The following is a 20,224-nucleotide window of genomic DNA, read 5'->3' on the forward strand; positions in this document are numbered from 1 at the left end:
ACATTTCAAAGTTTAAAAATCTCAGAGGGTTGTAATTCTTCATTCAAAAGAAATACTTCTGAAGCTGCCCGTTTTGCAGCTGTATCAGCTCTTGCATTACCTTTTGAAATCCTATCCTGTTGTTTGGTATGAGCTGTGCATTTACAAATAGCTACTTTCTGAGGTAACTGAATAGATTCTAAAAGATCTAAAATAAACTGTGCATGACTGATTGGTTTGCCAGTAGATGCGATCATTCCTCGATTTTTCTACTGTTGCACAAAAACATGTACAGTAGAAAAAGCATAATGGCTGTCAGTAAAAATGTTCACACATTTACCCTTTGCTAAGGTACATGCCCGTGTCAAGGCAATCAATTCTGCTGCCTGTGCAGATTTGTTTGGTAAAGGTTTTGCTTCTATAATCTCAGTATCAGAAACTACTGCATATCCTACTAGGTTCTGTCCTGTAGGACCCCTTTTGCACGAGCCATCCACGTAGTATGTCACCTCGGCATCATCCAAGGGGACATCCGTGAGATCTTTTCTAGGCAGTGTCTTTTGCTCAATCACCTGCAGGCAGCTGTGTGGTGTGCCATCTGCAGGGGTTGGGAGCAAGGTAGAAGGGTTCAAAGTCGTGCATCGTTCAATTGTCACATGAGGTTTCAACAATATAGTCATACAGGAAAGATGCCTAGCAGGGGAAAGATATGCTAACTTCTCTTGCAGTAAAATGATCGCGACTGCATGAGGCACTCTCAATGTGAGAGGGTGGAACAAAACTACTGAGGCCGAAGCCTGTATTGCCATTGCAGCTGCCAACTACTGCTTGTACACAGTGGGGTAAAGACCGTGCCACTGGGTCTAGTTGTGATGAATAATAAGCAATAGGGCATTGCTTGTCCCCATGCTGCTGTGTTAACACTGATGTCATATAACCTTGCTTACAATCTACAGTTTGGAAAAAACGTTTATGATAGTTTGGTAATCCTAAAACTAATGAGGATGCTATTAACTGTTTCAGTTTGCAGAAAGCAGATTCTGCTTCTGGTGTCCATTGTAACAAATCCTGTGCTGCCATAGGCTTTTTATATAGCAGGTTAATCAGCGGTGCAGATTCCAAGGCATAGTTTGGAATCCAGCTCCGGCAAAAATTAGTCGTACCTAGGAAGGACATCATTTCCGTCTTGGTAGTGGGTTTTGGTGCTTGCAAAATCGCTACTTTTCTGTCCTCATCTAATGTTCTACCCTCTTTGGATATTACATATCCTAGGTATTTAACTTGTTTTTTCCAAAGCTGCAGTTTATTTTTGTTTACTTTATGTCCTTCAGTGGCTAAAAATTGTAATAGCGCTATGGTATCTTCTTTGCAATCTTGCTGGGTGGGGGCCGCCAGCAGGATATCATCAACAAAGTAAAATCTGACTGCCTCTTGGTGGGGTAAATCCCGCCAAGTTGCTTGCCATTTCTTGTGAGAATATTGTCGGACTTTCACAATATCCCTGTGGTAGTCGCGTACATATATACCTTTTCCCCTGAAATGTGAATGTAAACCAATATTGGCTGTCAGGGTGTATCGGTATCGAAAAGAACGCATTGCTGATATCTACCACAGAAAAATATTTCTGCTGAGGTTTTAAATCATTCAACAGGGTGTGTGGGTCTGGCACTGTAGGTGCCCTTGGTATTACTCTTCATTTACAGCTTGTAAATCTTGGACCATACGCCATTCTCCATTTGCTTTCTTAACAGGAAATAAGGGTGTGTTACATGGTGAATCAGGAGATTCCACCAGCACCCCTTCCTTAAGTAAAGCTGCTATAATAGGTTTGATTCCTACCTCTGCATCTTTTCGTAAGGGATACTGTCTTTTCTGTGGTCTAAATGCTGACTTTGGCGTGATAGTAACTGGTCCCACTGTACGAATAAGTCCTACATCTGATTTTTCTGTTGACCAAAGTTTCTGGTATATTCTGTAAGGCATTCTCTTCCTCCTTTAATAAGAGTGCTAATCAGCTGTCCTTGCTAGACTGCAAGTGCACAGCTGGGTGGGTCTGAGTTATCCAATTTAACTTCTGCATTTGTATTCCCTGCTCTGACAGTTCTAACTCTGTCTGCTTTTCCCATCTCGTGACTTTTTCTCCTACGTCTACCCATTTTACATTATTGTCCTTAGTTAAGCTAACATGTGGTAATCGATTAGATTTATAGAGTGCAAAGAACTCCTGGGGCAATGAACAGCTGGCTACACTGTTCCCTTCCATGTCCCAGTACAGATTACGTAATATCAATCTGTTTGCACGATTTCCAAACAATTCTTGCTCATATTCCTTATCAGGTCCTGGTGTGTTACAATAATACAGTGTACAGTGCAACAAATGTTGTTTATCAATGTCAAGGGAGGGGAACTTGCTGATCGCTATGTTCATCAACTCTTCGGTCACTGCCCCTGGACCAGTCGTAACCAAGTCCTGGCTGTACCAATAGAACATTTCACCCTCTGATTGCAATGCAAAGGTATCAATTTGTCGCTGTGCTTCCATACCCTGCATAGTCGGAACTACTGCTATACCAAATAGCTGCATAAGGTCTCTGCCCAAGAGGTTTACTGGGCATTTTGCAGAAACAACAATTTTGCTTTTCTGGGTCAATCCTGAAACAGGATCAGTTATTGCAATATTATAGGAGAGGGGCTCCCAATACAGCTGTCCATTAGCTGCTTTCACTAGTATGTAATCAGGTGACTCTGAATTCTCTGGCAGTTTGGAGGGATGTATCAGGGTCCGTGATGCCCCTGAGTCACACAAGAATTTGATCTCCCTCCCTTCTACCAGGAGTGTAACTTCTAGTTTTGTGTCTGCTATATAGAGCTCTAAGCTCAATAAAGCTAAATCCAATATTTCATTTTCTTCACTATCCATAACTTCCTGCACTTCCTCTATTTCTTCTGTCACATCCTCTACTCCTTCTATCACATTCTCATTTGTCCTTTCTCTGCTATCCCCTTCTAGTGATTTTTGACCATCATATAGTCAGTCCTCACCCTCCTTGTCTAATGTGGTTGCCTTCTTGTTTTTCTTGCAATCCCTTGCCAAGTGTCCCTTTTTACCGCATTTAAAACATTCACCCCTTTTCTTTCGCCCTTCAAAGTCCTCTGATCGCTGATCAGATTGTTTGCTTCCCTGGGCATTTCTCTTGCCCTTTTTCCCGGACTGTACTACACAGACTTCTACTCCATCTTCTACAGAAAATACTTGGGCTTTCTTTTTCTTTTTGCTATTAAAATGCCTTTTGGCATGCCTAGCATATTCAAGTAATGACTGTAACCTGCTTGTACGATGATCTACCATGTGCTTTGTAATAAAACTGCTTATGGGTGCAATGCTGCCTTTCAAAAATGCATCCTTTAACTGCTGCTCATATGGGGAATCTTGAGTCTGATCTTCAGGAACCTGCATTCCACAATGGTTATTAAAACATTCTAACAGTCTGGCATAATATCTGTCAATAGTTTCACCTTCTTGTTGGATGCATTGGTTAATGCAAGTCCAGTCTGCCCTAGGCTTCCATTTCTCAGAGATGCGGTCTGTAAGACCTTTTACTCTGTTGTCTAGTTCTGCGCTGCTGTATGGGAGGGGTCTGTGTGCAGCGTCACAGGGATTTCAATTGCCACTAATCATGTGCCAATCTGGTCCCACAATTTGTCTGCCTACTTTTTCTACCTCTTCTCCATTTAAATTATAACTTAGCCTCATTCCTTGTAAATCTTCTAAGAACTTTCTAAAATTAACTTTTGGATGGGGAATTCCCTCAGTGGCTTTCTGGATGTCTTCCGGAGTCCAGGGTCTATACACTAGAATAGTTGGGTCCTGACCTTCTTGCCCTGCCTGAGGATTAGGTACTTCTATGAGTGGGCATATTTCTTCTTCACTCACAGATCGTGAATTCCTACCCATTTGATATAATTCAATGTCCCCTTTTGAGTTATCTGCCCGTGTTCGAGGCTTGGTCTCGATGGGATCTCTAATAAACGGTTTTGCTTTTGTAGTGTCTCTGTTTACAGTGGCAGCAGGATATCGTGGGGGTGGACTAACTTGTTCACTTGCTTCATATTCTGGTAAGGGGGGTAGAGGGGCCGATGCTATTACTAAGTTATTGTCCTCCTTATCTAAAAACATTGCTTTTGAATTATTGTTCTTTTGTTCCCTACGGTTTACTTCCTCAATCCACCTGTGTGTGCCTGAGGAATTCCTAATTGGCGCTGCTTTTTTACCCGACCTTTGGAATCGGTTTTAAGCTGTTTGACAAGTTTGATAAGCGAGGATTTTTCCAATTTACCGTCAAATTCATAATTATTAACCCACTTTGAGTAGTTTTTAATAGTATCAGCACGCTGTGACTGCATGTATTTTGCGTCTTCGGTTAACTGCGGAGTTTGGGGTCTTTTTGTGCAATTATTACCCATTTTGTTCTACCCTTTTTAATTGTTATGTAACGATTTTGTTATAGTCTCTTCAGAGTGACTGCCTACCTACTCTGTTTCCCTGATCTATGACAAGACAGTAATCTTTTCTGTCCCTGACTTGTAAAAATACAGTCCTGACAAAAACAATACAAATCTAGTCCCTGATCTAAAACAGGAAAAAGGTAGATTCACCTTACCTGAGCCTTCGTGATTGATCACCTGGTTCATGAAAAACCCGTCCTTCAGTCGCAGATCAGAAAGTGGCTGGCCTCTTTTGTACGACAATTCAGTCGGAGGGCTTTTCAAATAAGAAGAAACTATGTGGTTTCTTCCCGGTACGGTTTCAAGCCACCTGGCCTGTCTGATCTGAGGCGAAGTGAGGGTTTCCGGCTCGAAGGACCAATCTGTCAAAGGAAAAAACTTCAAAGACCAATACACGTAAGGTTCAGATAAGGCACATTTAATAACTTGCTGCAAGGAGACAAAAACATACAAATACAGGATTTTGCCTAACTACTAACAGGAAGTATGCTATTCTTATACTGTTCTACAAGACATTGCCTTCTATGGTTGATGTAATCAAACACAACTTTCAGTATTGTTCTACAGCAGATGTTACTCAGATTTTCTGCTGACATGACTGGATTTATGAAAAACATTTTGAGAAAAACAACCTGGCCTTGGTGGGCTCTAGCCCATTACAAGTTTCTAGTGTGTAGTTCTAATACACGTGTTACATTTCAAGGTACTTTTCTAGCTTAGGCACAAGCAAATGCTGATTGCAGTTCATATGTTCAAGCAGCCTTTGTTCTGATTATCTATAGCTTCTGCAGCTGTGTATTTTCTCACAGCACAAGCGGAACTCCTTGTCTAAGTCTCATAACATTAATACAAGTGATACATCTATTCATTATTTTCCTGACACAAGCAGAAATTATCTGCTTCCCTGTAAATTTCCAAAGCAAAACCAGCTCTGGATTTAGAAAAAATAGGCATGTGGTAATGCTTGGTGAAGGTATGTACAGAGCTCCAGGTAGCAGATTCTAGGATTATCCCTGGTGGGGACACCTCTGATAAAGGCTGTAGAGGTAGATGTAGCCCTGGTGGAATGTGATCTTATCCCCTGTGGGGTAGGTTTTCCATGATGCTTATAGCAGAAATGAATGCAATGGGCTATCCACTTAGAAATGGTTTGCTGTGAAATGGCCTTCCCCTCTGCCCTTGCAGCAAAGCCAATTAGCAGCTGTTCAGACTTTCTGAGAGGCTTAGTCCTGTCCAAATAAAATCTAAGTTGTCTGTGCACGTCCAAAGAGTGCAGTATTCATTCTCCTATGTTTTGTGGATTTGGGAAAAAGGTAGACAAATGAATGGACTGATTAAGGGCCACACTAGACACCACCTTGGGCATAAAAGAAGGATTGGTCCTGAGGGAAACCCTGTCTGCATGAAGGATAATGCAAGGCTCCACAACCATGAGGGCCTGTAATTCAGATACTCTTCTTGCTGAAGTGATGGCTAGAAGGAAGGCTGTTTTCCAAGGAAGGAATTTCAACTCTGTAGTTGCAGCTGGCTCAAAAGGAGGGAGAGTGAGCTTTTCCAATATAAAGTTAAGGTCCCAGGCTGGAGCAGGGGCCTCTCCTGGGGGGGTCTCAAATTTTTGGCCCCTCTGAGGAATTGCTTTAGCAGGGGGTGAGAGAAGAGGGGTGGTTCAGAATTATAATGTTCTGAAATGGCAGAGGCATGAATTTTAATAGACAAGAAGGATAGGCCCTTGTGGAGCATTTCTGTCAAGTACTAAAGAATATGAGGTAAGCTGGGCACTGTTGTGCTCATCCCCTGAGTCTGGCTCCAGGAACAGTATCTTTTCCACTTTTCAGCATAGGCTTTTCTAATATTAGGCCTCCTTGCCTCCAGAATGACATCTAGCACCTGCTTACTGAGGGATGCTATTGGAGAGCTCAAGGAATTAGCCAGGCTGCAAGGTTCAGGGTTTGAAGTAGAGGGTGCAGAATCTGGCCCGTCTGCTGGGACAGTAAGGAAGGGGTCTGAGGCAGGTGCCATGGTTCCAGCAGTGTCATACTGCGCAAGAGGGGGTAGCAGTGCTGGCGTGGCCAGTCCGGTGCAATCAGTACAGTCCTGTTTAATCTTTAGCAAAACCTTCGACAGGAGAGGCAGAGGGGGAAAGGCATAAACTGAGAGGCTTTCCCAGGTAAAGGACAGGGCATCCACTTTCCAAGCTTGACTGCGGGAAGTCCTTGTGCAGAATTTGTCCAACCAGTCATTTTGAAGGGAGGCAAACAGGTCTATCTCTGAGGTCCCCGATTTGTTTCTCAAGAGGTTGAATATTTTTGGTTCCAGTTTCCATTCATGTGGGTCCATGAGATTTCTGCTTAGGTAGTCTGCCAGTGAATTTAGCTTGCCTGGCAGGAATTGAGCTTGTAGGTGCACTTGGTAGCTGAAGGCTGTGTTCCACAGAGCCATGGCTAGTCTGCAGACAGGGTAGTTCCCTCCTGCTTGTTAATGTACCACATAACTGTGGTGTTGTCTGTCTTTACCAATAATTCTCCTGGAAGAATGTGGTACTTGAAGGCTGTCAGAGAATTTTGTACAGCTAACATTTCTTTCTGGTTGGTATGCAGGTTTATCTGTCTCTGGTTCCATTTGCCCTGAATGCACTGCCCTGCCAAGTGAGCCCCTCATGCATAGTCTGATGCATCTGTTGTTAGGGTTTGGGTGGCAGGGGCTAGAGTGAAAATGAGCCCTTTATTGTGGTAGCAGGCCTCTGCCCACCAAAGGAACTTTGTCTTTATACAAGGAATGATAGGAATCATTGATTCCAGGTCTGAGAATGTTGACACCATAGGCTTTTTAGATACCATTGCAGTTTCCTCATATGCAGTCTAGCATATGGAATTAGTAGAATGCAAGAGGCCATGAACCACAGAGCTTGCAGAATTTTCCTTGCAGATAGCTGGGTCTTTGTGGCCAGTTTTTTGAAGTAAGTTGTTAAATAAACATGTTTCTCTGGAGGAAAGCCATCTGGGAAGTTGTGTTCAATCTTGCTCCCAGGAATACAATTTGTTGGCAGGGTACTAGGTGAGATTTCTTTTCGTTTATGGTGCACCCCAGTGAGTTTAGAAGTTTCTTTATGAATGTCAGATGCTTAAATAGCAATTCCTGGCTTTCTGCCTGAATCAGACAATCGTCCAAGTATGGGTATATTTGAATATTTCTCTGCCTGCAAAAATGCAATGGCTGGAGCTAGACACTTTGTGAATATCCTGAGCGCAGTAGATAAGCCAAAGGGAAGTGCAGAGAAAGTACAGTTGTGTACACTTACCATAAATGTAGATGTTCGAGTGTATTCACTGTTGCAGTCATCACATTTGGGTTATCTGCTTGCAGTAGCCCTCAGTCGGCCTGATTAACAAAGTCTTGGGTCCTGCGTCGGTTGCTGTCCCTTCTTCCATGACGTCAGGTCGTCAGGGGTATAAAACATGCAGCCAGCGCCATCACATCAGTTTTTCTTGTCCCAGATGTCAGGTGCCCCCTAATGGGAAGCAATTAAATCTATAAATATACAAGGTTAAACCTCGAACAAAAAAGCAAATACACCAAAAAGCTTTTGAGCATAGTAAAGTAGAGTAGAGGTATAGCCAGAAGAAGAAAGGGGGCTGGAGGGAGGGTAACCAGGACTGCAACAGTGAATACACTCAAACATCTACATTTATGTTAAGTGTACACAACTGTACTATGTTCTTCGTGTTTCACTGTTGCAGTCATCACATTTGGGTAGATTCCCAAAGCTAAGGATGGGAAGAGGAATTTAGATAGCATTAGGACCAGCTATAAGGGCCTGCAAGACTGCAGTGGCAAAGCCAGTTCTGGATTTAGAGAAAATTGGCAGATGATAATGCTTGGTGAAAGTATGTACTAAACTCCAGATAGCAGCTTCTAGGACGTCCCCAGTACGGACTCCTCTGAGAAAGGCTGAAGCGGTAGATGCAGCTCTGGTTGAGTGGGGTCTGATCCCCTGTGGGATAGGTTTTCCATGGTGCTTGTAGCAGAAATGAATGCAATGGCCTATCCATTTGTAAATGGTTTGCTTTGAAATAGCCTTCCCCTCTGCCCCTGCAGCAAATGCCACCAGCAGCTAGTCAGATTTCCTTTAAGGTTTAGTCCTGTCCAAGTAGAATCTAAGTGGTCTATGCAAGTCTAAGGAGTGCAGTATCAATTCCCCTTTGTTCTGTGGGTTATGAAAGAAGGCTGGCAAATGAATGGACTGATTAAGGGCCACACTGGATACCACCTTGGGCATGAAGAAGGGATTGGTCCTGAGGGACACCCTGTCCGCATGAAAGATAATGAAAGGCTCCACTGCCATGAGGGCCTGTAATTCAGATACCATTCTTGCTGAAGTGATTGCTAAAAAGAAAGCTGTTTTCCAAGACAGAAATTTTAAATTTGCAGTGGCAGCTGGCTTGAAAGGAGGAAGGATGAGCTTTTCCAATACAAAGTTAAGGTCCCAGGCTGGAGTTGGGGCTCTCCTGGGTGGTCGTAAATTTTTGGCCCCTCTGAGGAACTGCTTAAGCAGTGGATGAGAGAAGAGGGGAGGTTCTGTATAATAATGAACTGAAATGGCTGAGGCGTGAATTTTGATGGAGGAGAAAGACAAGCCCTTGTGAAGCATCTCAAGTATTGCAAAATCTGAGGTAAATTGGGCACTGCTGTGCTCATCCCTTGAGATTGGTTACAGGCACAGAATCTTTTCCATTTTTCAGCATAAGATTTTCTAGTACTAGGCCTCCTTGCCTCTAATATGATATCCATCACTGGTTTACTGAGGAATGGTAAGGAGAGATTAGGTAATTAGCCAGGCTGCTAGGTTCAGTGTATGAAGCTGAAGGTGCATAATCTAGTTCTCCTGCTGAGACAATAGGGTGGGAGTCGGAGGCAGGTGCCATGGGGCCAACAGTGACACACTGTGCAAGAGGGGGTACACCAGTGTTGGCGTGGCCAGTCTGGTACAGTCAAAATCGTCCTTGGTTTGTCTTGTTTGATCTTTAGTAGTACTTTGGACAGCAGAGGTAGAGGAGGAAAGGCATAAACTGATAGTTTTTTCCAGCTGAAGGACAGAGCCATCCACTTTCCAAGCTTGCTTGTGGGGAGTTCTTGTGCAAAATTTGTCCAATTGATAGTCCTGGGGGGAGGCAAATAAGTCTATATCTGGGCTCCCCCATTTGCTTGTCAACATGTTGAAAATCCTTGGTTCCAGCTTCCACTCGTGTGGGTCCATGAGGTTTCTGCTTAGTTTGTCTGCCAGTGTATTTAGTTTTCCTGCTAGGAATTGAGCTTGTAGATGCACTTGGTAGCTCAGGGCTGTGTTCCACAATGCCATGGCTAGTCTGCATAGGGAGTAAGAATGTGTATCCCCCTGCTTGCTTATGTACCATATAACAGTGGTGTTGTCTGTCTTTACCATTAATTGTCCTGGAAGAATGTGGTCCTTGAAGGCTGTCAGAGCATGCTGTACAGCTAACATTTATTTTTGATTGATATGCAAGTGCATTTGACTTGGGTTCCATTTTCCCTGAATGCACTTCCCTGCCAGGTGAGCCCCCCATGCATAACCTGATGTGTCTGTTGTTAGGGTTTGGGTGGCAGGGGGTGGTGTGAACGGTAGTCCCTTGTTTTTGTGGCAGGCCTCTGCCCATCAAAGAAACTCTAGGCGTAGGCAAGGTATGATAGGAATCATTGCTTCTAGATACTGAGAATGTTGATACCATTGTAGTTTCTTCATATGCAGTCTTGCACATGGAATCAGAAGAATGCAGGAGGCCATGAACCCCAAGGCTTGTAGTATTGCCTTGCAAATATAGTAGGGTTTTTGTGACCACTTGTTTGAAGTAGGTTGTCAAATGAATTTGTTTCTCTGGCGTGAGGAAAGCCATCTGGGAAGTTGTATTCAAGCTTGCTCCCAGGAATATGACTTGTTGTCAGTGTACCAGGTGTGATTTATTTTCGTTTATGGTGTACCCCAGACAAGTTAGCACCCACTGTACAAAGGCCAGATGATTCAAAAGTATGTCCTGGCTTTCTGCCTGAATTAAACAATCGTCCAGGTAATGGTATATTTGAATATTTATTTGTCTGCAAAATGCGATGACTGGGGCTAGGCACATTGTGAATACCCTGGGTGCCGTAGTTAAGCCAAAGGGTAGTGCAGAGAACTGGTAGTGATTGTAGCCTGCTTTGAAGCGTAGGTATCTTTGGCAAGATTCCCTGATTGGGATGTGCAGGTATACTTCCTTTAAATCGAGTGTTACCATCCAGGCATCTTTTCCTAGCATAGGAAGCAACTGGTGAAGTGTCAGCATCTTGAATTTTGGAATCACCAAAAAGGTGTTTAGAGGAGACAGGTCCAGAATAGGACGCCATGAATCATCTTTGCTGGGTACCAGGAAAAGTCATGAGTAGACACCTTGTCCTTTTTCCTCTTCTGATACAGTTTGAATAGCCTTTATGTTTAAAAGAGAAAGTATTTGCATATGAGCCTCTGCCCACTGATTTGGGGGTAGATTTAGTCAGCCTTTTGGCGTTGGTTATGAGTGGAAGTGAAATCTGTATCCTTGGGACACTACATTTAAAACCCATTTGTCCTGGGTAATAAGTTCCCAATTTTTGGCTTGCAAACCAATCTTTCCCCCTAAAGGAGCATTCAGTAGAGAAGTGCTTGGAAGTTTTAAAATCAAGTCATTGAGACAGTTTTCCATAGGGGGGAGTCTTACTACTCCCAGATTTGGAAGCGGAAGCCCCCCACTGCTTAGTCTTGTGTGTACTCTGGGATTGAAACCTGGGATTTCTGCTGTGTCTGGGTTTGGATTGATAAGGCCTGGAAGGAGCCGGAAAGGACCAATTCTTAGAGGGTTAATGCCTACTAAATCTTGGAGGACAAACTTGTAAGAAATCTTTAACAGTTTGCATAGATTTACCTTTATCTTCCATCTTTTTAAGAACTTCTTGTTGCCAAAAAGGTGGTCCTGATTTAAGGGAGCATCCAACAGTTTAGCTTTAACATGATCAGGCAAAGATTGCTCCTTAAGCCAAGCATGCCTTCTGAGTACAGACCCAGTAACACCAGCCCTGCAAGAGGCCTCAAAATAAATCAAACCCACATTGCAAAGTATGTTTTCCAACCTGTTCAGCAGAATGCATTAAATCCTGTAATTCCTTATTTTCAGCACAGTTAGGAATCAACATCATTGTCTGTTTAAGCAATCCAATAAAATGTTGTTGATACTTTAACATATGAAACTGACAGTTTAAGGCCCTAATGGCCAAGGTTGCAGAAGTGTAAACCTTCTTATCCCATCTATCCAGCGCCCTGGAGTCTCCATCAGAAGGGGTAGGGTTTTTGGCAGTAGAGGCCTTAATGCCCTTGGGTCCCTGTGAAATAGCCTCTGGATCCACAATAGGATTTTTTTTTTTTTTTTTTTTTTTTTCCATAATCAATCTTTATTATTTTTCTGAATAAACTAACAATATTACATAAACAAACCCAAGAAAATAAAACAAAGCCCAAATGCTGCTACAAAATATATACACTATATACATGAATGCTTCCATCAATTAAACAAGATCAATCTAAACAGATAATTGATGCTAAACACAGATATACACTTACATGTCCAGGGGTTAAAGTGGATTAGAATCTTAAGCCAACAGAATATTAAAATTTTTTTCCCATATTTTCGGATTATTTATGTTTTTCCTATGATCCTTAATTAATAATTTGTGAGCTAAAATATGTTTCATCGCTAATCCTTTAAAGTTATCCCATGAAGTTTGGGATGGGTTCAACCAATTTGTAGCTATATAAAGTTTCATTAGCAAGAAAATATTTATCAGTATAATTATTTGGGATTTATCCAAATTATTCGGAGGAATATGTAGAATCATAAATTCCCAGGAAAGTGTAGAATGTTGATAACCCATCTTTTGTAACTGAATTTTTAGGGAATTCCAAAGTTTGTATATGCATTTACAGCTCCAGAACATGTGTAAAAGGTCAGCCACTTGATCCTTACAGTATGGACATTTAGGAATTTTAGAATTGAATTTATGCAAGCTAAGGCAGTATAGTAAGCATTATTAAGAATCATTAATTGGGTAAATAATAACTTCTGAAGAAATATTGATTTTATAGTTAAATTAATTGCTTTTAATATTTTATTGTCTTCTATCAATGGTATTTTTTCCCTCCAATATTTTGATAACAATATTTGATTTTGGTATTTTAAATCTTTTACCAATTTATATGTAGAACTTATATATTTGGAATCTTGTATAAGGGTTTGCCATAAATTAGAACACATGGTTAAATTTTCTTCCTTAATTCTAATCTCACTGAAAAAACTTATAGATAGATCCTTTGTCTAAGTATAATTAAATAAGATTTAGGAAGGTTCATCTCTTTCAAGATATCATGTATTGAAAAACCAAGATAAGGGTACATATCAATTAAAGTTAAATTGACAATAAGTGGAAATTTATTAAGATTTATCAGTTGATTATTGATTTTCAAATTTGGGTTCTTGTGGAAGGGTTGAAAAGTCATCATATGTTGCAAAAGATTTAATGAATGAAAAAAATTTTGTATCAATGATATGTATAATCTAATATGCTCCATTAAAGGATATAATTTCAAATTGTCTTTTTTTAAAAAGGGTAATGCCTTAGGGTTAATGTTCAAACTTACAGCATGTTTATAATTCAGAACCAACCAATTTGGTACCCATTTACCACTAGCTGTGTCAAAGTTAGCAATTCTCAAAATCCTATTAGCATTTATTATTAAGTAATAAACTTCAAAATTAGGTAAATCAAGCCCACCTTTATTCTTGGTCATCATTTTATCGTAAGATATTCTGGTTTTCCTAGGCTCCCATACAAATTTAGCCAATTCATTATGAATCTTTTAAAGAAATTCTTATTAATTAATACTTGACTAGCTCGGAAAATATATAATATTCTAGGGAATACATTCATTTTAATAATTGAGACCTTTGCCATTGTTGGTAACTTTAAATTATTCCATCTTCTTAAGTCAGCCAATATATGATCCCAAATTACTTGAACTTTATTAACATAAAAATCTCTATCATCTGTAGAAAAGATAATACCCAAGTATTTTATTTTCTCTTCAGATTTTATATGTCCTACCAATGGTAAAAGCGAAAAGGGTTTTGGAGTTCTTAAAGGGAATAAATTACTTTTCTTAAGATTTATTTTGTAATTGGATATTTCATAAATTCCTCCACCGCCTTCAAAATTTTCTCGGTATCTGAGATAGGTGTCATACAATAAATATTAAGGTCATCCGCAAAAGCAGCCATAGATATTTTAGTACCATAGATCACTGGTGCATTATAATATGTATTTTGTTTAAAGTATAGGAATAGAGGTTCTAAATATAAATTGAATAAAATTGGAGATAATGGACAGCCTTGACGAGTTCCGTTTTTAATTTGTATTCTTTTGGAAAAAAATTTATTAATATATAAAGTTGTATAAGGTTTATCATATAATTTTTGTAATGTTGAAATAAACTCTTGAGGTATATCAAAATATGGTAAAATATCGAACAAAAATTTTAAATTAACTCTGTCAAATGCTTTTTGTGCTTCAATTATAAGAGCATACATATTAAAATTCCTATAATTGGCGTAAGAAATTAATGTGTGAAGCGTTAAAGTATTATCAGTAGTTTGTCTATTATTTATAAATCCGCCTGTTCATTAGATATTATTGAAACTAAACCCTTCCTCAGCCTATTAGCTAAAATAGATGTCAAAATTTTCATATCTATATTTAAAAGTGAAATGGGCCTATAATTATCCAGATTTAGAGAGTCTGCATTTTCTTTAGGTATAAGAATTGTTCTAGATGCATGAAAATGAGAATCATTAACTTTATTATTGATTATATAATTAAATACATGCAAGTATTTTACCAAATTTGTCACAAAAGGTTTTATAAAACTCCGTAGTCAGACCATCCGGTCCTGGTGCTTTATGAGATTTCAACTTTTAATTGTGACAATTACCTCCTCAGAGGAAATTGGTTTAATTAAATCTAATTGATATTTTTCAGCTAATTTTGGAAAAGTAATTTTGTGTAGAAACTCCTTATTAGACTTGTTTGTAGGTACACCATGATGCTCTCCATAAATTTGAGAAAATATTATTTCAAAGGTATTCATAATATCTTCGGATGTTGTATATCTTTTATTATTAAACTGAATTTCAGGAATTTGAGAAGGTGTTTTCACTTGATTAATAATACGGGCTAGAGCTTTTGATGGGGTTTGAATATGATTAGCATATTTTACCATTAATTTATGTTCATGAAATGACAACCTACTATTTTGTAACATAAAAGCTCCTTTTGATGTTTAAATAGTTCTGTTTCAGTTTGTTTATTATAGTCTCTAATTAAATCTTGATCTAAAGCCTTAATTTCCGTTTCCAATCTTTGTATCTCTCTAATCTGTGCTTTTTATAAAGGTAGCTTTTGAATAAAAATCCCCTTACTTGTGTTTTAGTTGTGCCACTCAATATCAGGTGTATGTTTCTGTTTAGAGAAATTAACTAATAGAAGATTAAGAATTGCTTGAATTTCCTGAACTATATCCTCCTTATTCAATAAATTTGGATTTAAAGACCAATTAAACCCCCTGTGTCTTAGACTATTACTAATGTCTTTATTAAAACTTAATGCTATTTTAGAATGATCCGATAAATATCTAGCTTGTGTGTGTACATAAGGATCTGCATCAATCAATATCTCAGAAATTAAGAAAAAATCTATCCTAGACCACATCTCATGACAACTTGAGTAAAATGTGAAATTATTAGTGTTATATTTATTATTTTCATATTTAAAGGGATCATATAATTTAAAATCAACTTTAAGTTCACTTAAAGCTATTACAGCTTGCTTGTTATAAAACTTATATGAACTTGATTTATCCTTTTTAGGATCTTGGTACGTATTCCAATCACCTCCTATAATTATATAACAATTGTTATATTGATTCAAAATAGGGTAAAGTGATGCTATAAAAAGCTGCTGATTTGTACATGGTGCATATATATTTAGAAGTAAAACAGGTTTATCGAAAGGTGTGGATGACAGAATAACGTAACACCATCTTCCCTCTTTGTCTATTTTGGAGTCTAAGATATTACCTTGATACTGTTTTTTTATAATTATAGCTACACCCGCACTATTGGTTTGCCCTTCCGAAGCTACTACCTCTCGAATCCATTTCTTACCCTTAATAACTGCCCATTGATCATTGGTTAAGTGAGTTTCTTGAAGTAAAATAAAATAAGCTTTAGCCTGCAAAAATAAATGAAGAAATAATTTCCTCTTTTTCATGTTCTGGAGTCCTTTTGTGTTCCATGAATCTATTATCCACATACTAAAACCCTTATTTTGTTAAAATGTACATTAATTTTGAAGAACTGTAATAAAATCCAATATTTTTGCAGAATCTGTATTGTTTTGAAGCATTCTAAATATCCTGTCCCATCCCAGTGCCTAACCACTATACCCCTGGACCAGGACATACATAGGCTGTTTGCATGATTAAAAATTCCCCGATTAAATGACTCTTCAAAATATACATTCTTAACCTTAAAGTATATACTACCTATAACATGCAAAAAACCTATAACTTGTACAATTAAATCTACAAAGTCTAACCAAGACATTCCCTAAAAAAACACTGCTAACCATCTACAACTCTTGTGTCCAATACATTCCCTCTCCCATAATCTGAAATGTTTACTTAATATTAATAAACAGTTGTGTCTCATAAAAAAAGAGAAAGAAAAAAAGAAAATAATTCCAAAAAAAAATATAACTAAAAGGTTATTAACCTTCAATAATGAGACACTATTAGTACTAAAAATACAATTATTCACTTATCAATATTTCACAGAATATACTGTCACTAAAGAGGAAAACCATAGAAAATTGAGTAACCGACCACTTGGTTATTATATGTAAGTCATACATTGTCTATAACCCATATCTGCATTCAAATCAATAAACCAAACTATATATTAACAGTCATATGTATATAATGCCTTGAAACTCCTCCTACTAAGGGAAAACTAACAGTGTTATACCAATAGCATCTGCTAAATACCTCACCATTAACCCATCCCACCAACTAAATAGAGTCATATTTATATACAAGACCCATTGTAATTTACATTGTATTAAAACACTCTAATCTGTCTTAACTGAATATACTATATATATTTCCTTTTACATGACACAATATTTACCACTAAGATCATTAACTATCCGTTCACATTTCCTAAACATTTTACTTAAAAGAATATATGCTATATAAAGTGTGTACCATCCCAACAAACCAAAACAAACCTCATCAAATATTATATATGGATTTACCTCATATTTTCCCTCTGCACGAAATCAGGATACATTATAACCTAATAACATAATCTAATACTATAAAAGTCACAAACTTGGCATTATAGTCCAAATACTTTAATTTTCTTCTTTCCACCAAGATATCCTCTTTCCCAGTCTGGAAACAGTGCCATCGGATTCGCGACGGGGGAACCATTTAGCAAACGGACCTCCGGATGCGCCACAGCAAAAACGCACCCTCAGGAACAGCAGTAGTATTTCCTCAGCTTCGCGACGGGGGAACCATTATGCCAACGGACATCCAGATGCGCCACAGCAACAACGAACCCTCAAGCACAACAGAAGCATTTCCTGTTACCTCGTGGGAAGAAACAGCTCGTGAATGCCATAAAAATTCGGAAATTCTTCGTGAAGGATCAGGATCTATACACGAACCCTTATCTGATGATCAGGAGGCCTGGTAAACCAGCAAAATTCAGACAAAGGAATATGAAGCCTCGAACTACAGCAAAAAAGGAAACCCACCTCAGACGTTGTTTAAACCGGATCGGAAAGCCATATTAAGATTCAGAGGCAGGCAGAGACTTAAAAACTCTCAAAAAGGTAGATTTAGCTTCTTTTTTTGTAGAAACCGAATATTTGGCACCATCGACTGTAAAAGTTAAAGTATTAGGGTATTTCATTTGAAATTTTATCTGTTTTTCAATAAGAAATTTACAGTAAGCAGACAAAGCTAGTCTAGCCTGTCTTATTTGCAGTGGCAAATCCTGAGCCATGGACACTTTATTATTGTTCCACATGATAAAACCTCCATTTTTTTTTACAGTTAAAATTATTTTATTCACATCTTGATAGTTAAGAATTTTTACATACACTGGTCTTGGTATATTTGAAGCCTGTGATTCTTTCAAAGCTCTATGCGCTCTCTCTATTGTTATTTGTTTAGCCATGTCAGGGTCATTAAACAACGTAGTAAATATTTGAGTAATGGATGGAATTAAATCATTGTATTGAATTATTTCCGGTAACCCTCTGATAATTATATTATTCCTCCTGGATCTAGCCTCCAAGTCCAGAATTTTAGCTTGCATAGAATGAATGTCCAGATCATGAATATCAGTTTTTTAGCAAGCATTGTTATTTTGTCTTCATTCTCAGATATTCTTGCTTCAGATCTATCCATTCTTTCAAGAATTTGAGTACAAGTAGTACCAAAAGATTGTATCTGACTAGTTAGCTCTTTCAAAGCTTCTTGGATGGGCGACAACGCTGTTTTAATATCTTCCATATTTGCTAGTTGGTCCGGTTTGTCTTTAGTTCCATCTTTAAAAGATTCCTGCTGTTTTGTCACCTTCTGTCTTTTGAAGTTAAATCTTTCTCTGGAGATTGCAGTGCTGACAGTTTGGTTTTGTTATTGTTATGTCCATGCTTTTATCTCCTTTTGACATTATAAAACAGAACAGACTGTAGTTTAAGTATGTAAATCAAGTTTGTTGATCAGACAAATCCTTTGTTTAACACTCTCTTCAGAGTCAGTCAAACAATCAGTTCTAATCCTGTTAAATTCTTCGATTTCTCTAAGGTCATGCACCTCTCAAGCGATACTTGAATGTAGTAGATTATTTTTAACCAAAAATTATTGATATAAACCTCGTATTATAACTTCAGGGTAGATTTTTCCTCAGGATAAATGAAGAGCTGTAGATATGCAGTGTTCACAGAATGGCAGCCATCTTTGAATCCACAATAGAATTTTTAAAAAGGAACTTGTGAGAATCAGGAACCCTGTAATATCTGTCAGATTTTCTGGGAGCAGGAGGCAAAGAATCAGGGGCCAAACTAGATTCCAAAAAGGCACCATCAACAATGTCTAGTACAAGAGGTATAGCTAAAGGCCTATGCTGAGGAGAGAGTAAGAAATCCCTAAGCCTCTTTTTCGAATCAGAAAAATCTTGGCTTTCCCAGTGGAAATGCTCCCTTACAGTGTGCAAGGTTTCACCAAAAGAAAAATCCTCTGGAGGGGAAGCAGAGGGAATAGAGTCCTCTGCATCAGAATCCTCATAAGTAGATTAGAGTAAATCCAGTTCATCAGAAGAATCAGAAAAATCAGAATCCTGGTCAGAAGATTCATAAACAATTTCAATCCTAGGTCTCTTAGAAGAGGGTGGTTGGCTTACCCTGATTAAAGTTATAAGATCTTCAGCCATTTTTATCATTTGTTTTTTTTAAGCATAGAGGCCTGAGCATGCGGCCTGGGCATCAGTTTTCCAGGCATGGTTCAAGGTTTAGGCCTTAAAGAAGAAGAAGGAAGCATCAGTTTAATATGCAAGTCTGTAGGCCTGAATACACCCACAGACGCCGGTGCCTGCACAGCGGCTCTGGACCCATCCAATGTAGAGACATCCGCATGTTACACAATTGAAGGATTTCTCGGCATACCGGACTCCGAATGGGTCTTAGTAGAGGTGTGCAAATCAGAAGTAGCGGTTATCAGGGGCTGCGAAAGTGCCTCTGAGTACCGGCGAACTGGCGACTGGCTTAGGAGAAGCATCGTTGGCAGCTTTGGCCCTAGGCAGCCTGTCTCTGTCTTTATCTTTGCGTTTTTTTGGAATTCCAGTAGTCAGATGGCTTACTGATGACATTTCTGGATAAGTGAACCAAGAACCGAAATATTTAGAGGTGAAAATAAACCGACAAAGGATAGTGCGTTAATTAAATAAAGCACAGAACCAACAGCAAGGTACGATGTGGTCAGGGCCTAGGCAAGGAATACAGTATGATTGAAAATCTTTGTGTGGTATTTGCTTTCCATAAGAAAAGCAAGAAAAAGTTTCCCCAATGGGGTACTTAGCTTTAGTTGAAGACTTTCGATTCTGAAACTCGAAAATGAAAATTTCAGGAGTCGGCCAACCGGCACTTGCGAATTGCTTCTGCTTCAGGCACTGCAAAGCAAGAAAGACTGATGCAATGGCTTCAGCTGCATGTTTTATAACCCTGATGACCTGACATCATGGAAGAAGGGACAGCAACCGACGCAGGACCCAAGACTTTGTGAATCAGGCCCACTGAGGGCTACTGCAAGCAGATAACCCAAATGTGATGACTGCAACAGTGAAACACGGAGAACATCTGAAAGTGCATGGAGCCTGCTCTGAAGCGTAGCTATTTCCTGCAAGATTCCCTTATTGGAATGTGCAGGTAAGCTTCCTTTATCTCTAAGGTTGCCAACCAGGCATCTTTGCCTATCAAAGGAAGCAGCTGTTGAAGTGTTAGCATCTTGAATTTTGGGATTACCAAAAAAGTATTTAAAATA

General features: G+C 39.0%; 1 protein-coding gene across 1 annotated transcript in view; it reads right to left on the bottom strand.

Moving 5' to 3' along the window:
• The window catches only part of KIAA0100 (KIAA0100 ortholog), a 2,229,983-nt gene that overhangs the window by 1,734,972 nt on the left and 474,787 nt on the right, over positions 1-20,224 (bottom strand). The window lies entirely within an intron of this gene.

Source organism: Protopterus annectens, chromosome 13.part0 (genome assembly GCF_019279795.1).
Source record: "Protopterus annectens isolate FY-2018-M chromosome 13.part0, PAN1.0, whole genome shotgun sequence".
In the NCBI taxonomy this organism is placed as follows: domain Eukaryota; kingdom Metazoa; phylum Chordata; order Ceratodontiformes; family Protopteridae; genus Protopterus; species Protopterus annectens.